The sequence below is a fragment of the Pelodiscus sinensis genome, chromosome Z (genome assembly GCF_052426305.1).
Source record: "Pelodiscus sinensis isolate ZL-2025 chromosome Z, ASM5242630v1, whole genome shotgun sequence".
In the NCBI taxonomy this organism is placed as follows: Eukaryota; Metazoa; Chordata; order Testudines; family Trionychidae; genus Pelodiscus; species Pelodiscus sinensis.
The window spans coordinates 3,502,893-3,511,362 of record NC_143085.1 but is presented as its reverse complement, the minus strand read 5'-3'; positions in this window follow the sequence as shown (position 1 = coordinate 3,511,362).

Sequence of the window (8,470 nt, the reverse complement as noted above, 5' to 3'; positions counted from 1 at the left end):
AATACTGAGCACAGCCACTGTTATGTTACATGGGAATATCAATAAACCTTCATCTGCAGCATTAACCAGTTAGGTGGCTCTCAGGCTATGACCACTGTTTGTTGTCTAGGGTGCTGCTAACATGTAACCCTCCATCTCTTTCTTTCACCCACCTGTTGTCTCTCCTCATAGGCAGGAAGCTCTCTGTGGCAGGTACCAACTTTTCATACTCTGTGTCAGTAATGCCTGAGACAATACAGTGGGGGTATGTCTAGACTACATGGCTCTGTCGACGGAGCCATGTAGATGAGTTTACTAGACATAGGAAAATGAAGCAGCGATTTAAATAATTGCCGCTTTATTTACATAAAAATGACCGCTGCACTGTGCCGATCAGCTGTTTGGCAGTCTGGATGCACCGCGGTTGAAAACGGAAGCCTTTGTCGACTGCTTCGGTAAACATCATTTCACGAGGCATAATGGAGTGGTCGACAAAGGCTTCTGTTGTTGACTGCATCACGTCCAGACTGCCCCGCTATGCCGCTAAACAGCTGATCGGCACAGCGCGGCAGCCATTTTTATGTAAATGAAGCGGCGATTATTTAAATCGCTGCTTCATTTCCCTATGTCTGGTAAACTCATTTACATGGTTCCGTCGATGGAGCCAGGTAGTCTAGACATACCCTGGCTGATCACACAATACAAATAAATATTTAACTTGGTGGAGTTAGGAAAAACTTTCCTCGCTGCGCAAGTTTTCCCATAAATGACAAGCCTTGTACTTTCCTGTGACATCTCTGTAACCCTTTGATTATTTGCTGCTTTTATATCCCTTGGGGGAGAGCAGCTGAAGGGCATCGATCAAAAATAATTGTAAACCAGGCAGCTCAGCAAACCCAGTAATCAATAGGAGACAAGGAGTTGGGAAAGAGCCTAGGACAGCCATGGCCAACCCATGGCTTGTGAGCCACATGCTGCTCTTCCCTCCCTGAGTGAGACTCATGAAGCCCTCCCTCCCCCGTGGCTTGTAAAGCCCCCCTCTCTACGCCTGAAAATAGCCCAAAATAGCCCTCTCCTCCTGGCTCCCTGTGCCCACTAGGGGAGGGGAGCTGTCAGGCATGGCCATTAAAGATGGAGCTGGTGGGAGCCTCTAAATGCATTTTATTAAATGGGCAGTCCTTTTTTTTTTTTTTTTTTTTTTTTTTTGCTCAACAACTTTGCTCTTCATGCTGGATCCATTGATATCTTAGCACTTTGCCCGGAATGGGTTGGCCAGCCCAGCCTAGGATAAGTCCTGGTGCCATCACAGACTTCCTGTGTGACCCTCAGCAAGTTTAAAACAATTAGTAGTCCTGGGGCACCTTAGTCTTTCTAAATAACACCCCTTATTCCAAAATAATAACTGGAGTGTTCACATTACCAAGCCTGTTATTTCAAAATCTGTACTCCTGCTTTCCTTGGGGTATGATGGTAATTTTGAAATCATTATTTCGAAATAGCGGTCGTGTGGCCACTCCGATGCTGCTATCTCAAAATAACTACTCCTCCAAGTCATTCAGAGTAATTACTCCATAGTGCTTCCTGGGATTCTCAGTTGAGGTAGCGCATCCACATTAACGAAGCCTGTCTTGGACTGATTTTGAGGCTTCCTTGTAGTGTGGACACACTATTTCGATTTTGTTATTTCGGGAGTTATTATTTCAAATTTAGTTATTTCAAAATAGTCTCCTAGTGTAGACCTGCCCCTAGAGACTATCAAAAAATGCAGATGGTATCATGAGCTTTCTTGGGCACAATCCACTTCTTCAGATGACTGGAGCAAGTCTGTAAGGTATCTAGTTATCTTTCTACATCTTACCCTTAGTCTCTCTCTGCCTCCATGCCCCTCTATACAACAGGGATAACAGCACTCGCCTGTCTCATGAGTGTTGAGAGGATAAATACATTAAAAATTGGAAGGCACTCCAATCAGAGGCGTAGCAAGGGTGTTTTGTGCCTGGGGGCAAAGGCCAAATTTGTGCCCTTCCCCATCATTTGTTACTGTTGAGCTGTTATTATTTCTAATGCGTTACTTGCTAGTAAACCTAGTTGTTTTTCATACTCTCACATAGCGATAAACTACATCATAATTATGAAAGTAAGAGATTAACTTGCCTGTTAAAATAACACTCAGAAATATTTTTAAATCAAAGTAACACAATTTGAGAATTGCCGTCACTTTTTTGGAAGCACTTGAAGCAATAAATTAGAGCAGGAGGGGTGGTGCTCTGGGGGAGTGGAAGGGGTTTGGGTTAGAATGCGGGTATGGGAGTGCCTGACTCTGGGGGAAAGGAGGGGAATATTTTGTTAATATTTTGGTTTTTATTTATTTATTCCCAAGTAAAATCACAAAATGTATATTACATTTATATCAATAAATATATGTCAATTTTTTACAGTTGCATGAATAATTATATGTTTATGCAAAATCTCAGACTTACAAAGTATCTGAAATTTTCACAAAAGCCTGTTCTATTTGATTGATCTTGATCTATACTTGTTTTTATTTCAACAAAACAAGTTATGTATCATATAAAAAATTAAAGTACCTTAAATTTATATTTCAATTTAAAATATTTTATATGAGCAAATAACAATTTTACACATCAAATTATTGTATTATATTAAAACAAGACGTGAAAAAATATTATAAAACATATCCAAAATGTAATCTATAATAATAAATAACTACAAAATGTAGAGAAGTACATTTTCTTTCTTTCTTTCTTTCTTTCTTTCTTTCTTTCTTTCTTTCTTTCTTTCTTTCTTTCTTTCTTTCTTTCTTTCTTTCTTTCAGTTTTCATTTGTGTGGCCCTCAGAGGGCTTCAAGTTTGACATGCCTGATATATCTTTGTTAGTCTTTAAAGTTCTACCAGACTATTGTTTTTTAAGGTTTTCGTTTTGTAATAAAGTATCATCTATTTAAAAAAATACAAGTAACCACAATGAACTCACCCCTGCCCCAGAGTCAGGCACCTCAGCCCCCTCCATACCAATGCAACTGTAGGTAAATCTCATTAATCTCTGTATTAATCATTTTGTCGTTGAAATTTTTTATTTTAACTTTGTATCAAGTCCTTTTAGCATTGTAATAAGTCTTTAGTTTGTTGTATTAAGTCCTTTTATAGAAACTTTGTATACTTTTACAGAACATGGAACCTTTGTATGAAGCCTTTTTACACAGAAACCTTGTATCCTGCAAAAGCGGCGAGGGGTCCTGTGGCACCTTGTAGACTAACCAGAAGTGTAGGAGCATAAGCTTTCGTGGGCAAAGACACATTTCGTCAGATGCATGTAGTGGAAATCTGATGAAGTGGGTCTTTGCCCATGAAAGCTCATGCTCCTACACTTCAGTTAGTCTATAAGGTGCCACAGGACTCCTCATCGCTTTTGCAGATTCAGACTAACACGGCGACCCCCTCTAATAATTGTATCTTGTAGACTTTGTACTCCCCTTTGCTAAACAGATTGTCCTGTTGAGTGAAGGAGGTGTGAATGGATAAGGCATGAAAGAAAAGCATCTCTTGCAATAGGTGGAGAAAGCTGGAAGCCAGATTCAAGAACAATAAGAACAATGGGACCTGTAAGTGAAGCGGGCTCATCGAAAGAAGGCTGGACCTATAGATGTCCTGGGAGTAAGCACCAAGTGCTGCTTTTGGAAGGTCCCTCTTTGAAGGTGAATGGGGGAGCATTAAAACAACACCCAGAAGAAGGTGCCATAGACAAATAACTGCATATGCACATGATCAGGGCTTGCCAAGAGGCAGCAAGCCCCGCTCGCCAGCCACGCGGTTTCGCGCTGTTCTGCATTCTGTGCATGTGCAGATCGCTCTGCGCCGGCTCTTCCAGGTTGTAATCTAGTCACCATGGGCGAGTAGATTACTTTATTTGTCGAGCCCTGCATATGATGACTCTCTGCACGAGAGGGAAGACACTAGACATCTAATCTTGCAGTCAGCATGGGAGTATTGATCTGCTCCAACCCTCCCCCACCTAACTAATCAGGCCAGCACGTAGGTGGAACAACTACTGGTAAAAATAAGACATGGTGTGTGTGTGCATGTGAGTGCTGTATTACATACATATAAGTGTTGATTGCTATATGTGTGTATTACCAATAAATGTGGTATTTTGCCTCTTCCCCCCAAAGGATCCCATGCAGTACTTTTAAGTACAACACAACCATCCCTGCCCCCAAAGACAGCCCCCCCTCTGGTACCCCTATCCCAATGCACTCACCCCTCCCCCAAGACAATCCCCCCACAGTGCTCCCCATCCCAATACACTCACCTCACCCCTGCCCCAAAGCCAGCCCCTGCCATGCACTCACCTCTCCTCCCCCAGAGCATTCGCCCCCCGCAGCCAGGCACCGGAAGAACGTACCTTTAAAACCCCTGCTCCTCCCACCCAGCCTGGCTGCTTCAGCTGGCAGTATGTAGCGAGCTGGCAGCACGTAGCCAGAAGATCCCAGGTCTCTGCTCAAAGAGTCACGTGGGCCAGAGCAGTGTGTGCTTCGGTCTCACCCCAAGCAGGAGCCTCCCCTCCCAGTGTGGCACTCAAGGGCCACTGCCCCTCCCTGCCCCCCCCTTCACTACGCCTCTGACTCCAATACTACAGCACCAGGGCTATATAAGTACATAGATACATTTCCTCACTACCGTTGCCTGGTGACGTGAGAAATCCACTGCCAGAGATGCCTAGTGTTTTTAGGGGTGAGATGAGATTTGAGGCTGATCTGTAGATTTGGGAGGCCATGTTACCCAAGGAACCGGGGTCTGGCATCAGAGTGCTGGAAAGTTTCCATCCAGATGGCCATCTGCAGTTGAGACAGGCACTGGGGGGCTTTGCTCTCAGGAGGGATTGCTCAGCGACATAAAAGGCATTTCAGGGTCGTGGACCGAGTACAAAACTGAGACCAATGACATTATAATGAAGGGTTTAGGCTTTAATCTTGCACGATTAAAACCCATTAAAAACGGTTTTCATTTACATGGACTGCCAGTTCCCAGCATAATGCAATGTATTGCTAACAGCATCACATTACCGGCCTGAACTGTGTCTTCATGTGCATCCCCTGGGTACCTGAGCCATGCACAACAGACAGAATACAGGGGGGAAGCCTCATTGTTTAGGAACACGTTGTGTGTGGTCATGTGACCTCATAGGCATAACCTTTAGTAACTAAAAATCTTTATTCATATCTCTAATTATTTCAATTCTCTTTAATGAAATTATTATGTAAACTTTTCATGATTGTTTTTAGCTTGCTTGTGTCAGTTTGCATTAGTTGTGAGTTCAAGTGTGGTAGCCACTGCGTTAGTGTGGTTAGCCCTTTGTCTCCCGGGCAGTGCGACTAAGTGGGCTTTTTCCCTGTAGCACCCCAGGAGGAGGAGTTGGCCTTCTATCAGCAGCCCCATGAACTGAGGCCGGGTGACAGCAATCTTGTAATGGTGAGCAGGGACATCGGACAGGCCAGATGGGGTCAGACCAATGGTCTGTCTAGCCCAGTGTCCTGTCTGCCCACAGTGACTGGTGCCAAGTGCTTCAGAGGGAATAACCAGAACTGGGCAATTTATCATGTGATCTAGCCCCCAGTTTCTGTCAGTGAGAGGTTTAGGGAAGCCCCTCACCCTTTTGGCTAATAGCACTCGCTGGACCTATCCTCCATAAGCGTCTCTAATTCTTTTTTTTGAACACCGGGAAGAATGAGTTGGAAACAATCTCCATAGTTTTTATTTACATTGATACACACATGTTGCTAGGACCATGTGACCAGGGCTAGTGGATCGGGGTGCAAGGTCTGCGAGGGGGTTATGACCTGAGGAGCATGTAGGAGGGGGTGCAGTGTCTGAAAAAGTGTGTGTGTGGGGGTCGGAGCAGGGGTGCAGAAGGTTTGGGTTACATGGGGTAGGGGGAGCAGAGGGTTGAGGAGAGAGAAGGGCTCGGGTGCCAGAGGCCGGCTCTGGCTGGGAGACCTTACCTGGGTGGCTCCCAGCCAGCAGCCCAGCAGGTTCCTTAACCAGGGTCTCTGCCTTCCACGCCCCTGAACTGCTCACTGCAGCTACTAGGGCCACATGCTGCAAACACTGTGAGCCCAGGGCATGAGGGGCGCTTCACATTCTGCCTGTCCTGAAAACAGGCAGCTGCAATTGGCCGGAAACTGGCCATTGGGAGCTACTGTGGATGGGAGCAGTGTGAGAAGCCTCTGGCCCAGGCTCACAGTCTCAGAAGCACATGGCCCTGCAGCTGCCCTTGCTGAGTGCCAAGCAGGGCCGGGTTGGCAGGGAGCCAGCCCTTTTAGCTGTGGCTCAGTCAGCAGGTTATTCAAATCCTTGAAATTCAGGAGCACTTTAAGTATTCCTGGAAATGCGCCTTCTCCACTCGATTGCGCCACTCCACCGGCCTGGGCAGGGCTGGGCAAAATGTGATCCAGGGATAGATCTGGCCCATGAGAGCCTCAGCTGGCACCCTGCCTGCCCGGCCCTGCTCGGCACTCAGTGAAGCCAGACGCAGGGCCATGTGCTTCTGTGGGAACGGGGGCTTCTCACACTATTCCCACCCCCAGTAGCTGCCTGGGTAAACAAGGGAAGCTGCCTGCATTGCTCTCCCCCCGGCTAGAGGGGAAGTGGGAAACAGGGTTCTGCTGTGGTAGGAAACTTAAGTGAGAGGCTGCAGCTCTCTCTTTCCACTGCCTCGCTGGCCCCCTGGCATGCGCTTGCTTAGAAATTCTCATGCCCGGCATCCCAGCAGTTGTTATATTCCGTCCCGCTGGAGGGTCTCTGTGCGCTTTCCTTGGACAGGTGTAAAAGCGCAGCCTATTCCCTGGGCAGATTGGGAGCTATGTGATGCCATCAGAGAGCTTCTGGTGCATGTCGCCGCGCCCCTGTGCGATCTCTAGCGGCACCGCTCGGCGGCCACAGAGTCTGCTCCTGCCAGTGAACTGGTCTGCCCCCAGCGAGAGGCTGTAGCGGTGCTGGTGGGAAATCCGGCTGTCAGCACAGCGCTGTCTGTGCGGGGGGCTAAGCTGGTGAGTTCCATGCCCCTGAGGGAGGCGACTGTACTGCCCCAAGGCTGGAGTGCAGATCAGGGGTTGGCCTCTAAATACTTTTCCTTCCCCATTTGGAATCTGCTCCCTCCCGCCCCATGTGACCTAGGCACGTCGCAGTGCAACCGGTTACACGGTTACCTGATACGCATACGCCCACTGGTTTCAGTTACCCTCTTTGCAGGCAAGCACTGGCTCCCGGCCCTGCTCCCGGAGAGCCAGCTGCTGTCCCATGCTGCGGGCCCTGCAGTATGAAGCACTGCAGCCGGCTTCCCGGGAGTGGGGCCAGGACCTGGCATGCATAAGGCAGCTCCCAGTGTGCACCAGCTGCCGGTCCCTTCTCCCGGGAGCCAACTGTGCTGCAGGCTAATCTACTGTATAAGCCTTATACAGCAGCGCCTGCAGTGTGTGTAACAGCAAGGGTTCTTAACCATGACTTCTTTTTAACAGCCCTACTGTGAGCCACAACACTAATGTACCCACATCTCCAAAATGTAGGCCTCTCGCCAGTGAGGGACTGGGGGCTTGCACCATGCAGAGCACTTGTGTGGACAGAGCTGCTGTGAGTCCCAGGTAAGTCTGGCAACGATGACTCAAGGAAAGAAAGGAGCCCCTCCCAATGCTACCGCTCACAGGGTGAAAGGGTGATTCCGTGTTTGTAACAAGAGGTAGTGTAGATAAATCTATGTATTAAGTATCTTCACATAATTTCATATGACTTGGCATTGTGCCTTTCCGTATAACCTTGTATTAGACCCCTATTTGATATGGGAACTTTGTATTAGAACCCTATGCAGAAAACTTGCAGTGAAGGATAAAATTAATTTGTTGTCAGTATGACCTCTGTGTGACCTGGATGTTAAGTCTGGTCTTTGTAAAGAGGTAGGTACTTGGACACAGGTATACAAAAGGAGGGGATCGGTGAAACTGGTTTGAACCTGTTGTAAGGCCTGAAAAGGGACTGTGAGAAGGCAGGTAATGATTGGAGGGAATTTGGTGCAAAGGGGCATGACCTGTGTATACATGCAGCTGTAAGTGGTCAGGGGGAAAGGGGTGATTACCATGTAAAATAGTACAAAAGACATTGCCTTTTGTTTGAGAAGTTGCGAAACTTTTCCTGGGAGTATCCTGGAGATTTTTGCCCTGGAATGCATTCCTGAATCAAGCTGGTTGCTTCACCCCTCCCCCATCTAATTTACCTGGCAAGTAAAGTTAAGGGGAGCAACTAGTTGGTAACAACAAGACAGAGTGTGCTTGTGTGTGTGTGTGTGTGTAAGACTGCATGAGTGATATATATATCATATGCATATGATAAGTATTGATTGATCTATGTATGTTCAATAAATGTGGCATGATGCCTTATCCCTCGGAAAAAGATCCGGGGTGCTTCTTTTAAGTACAACGGTA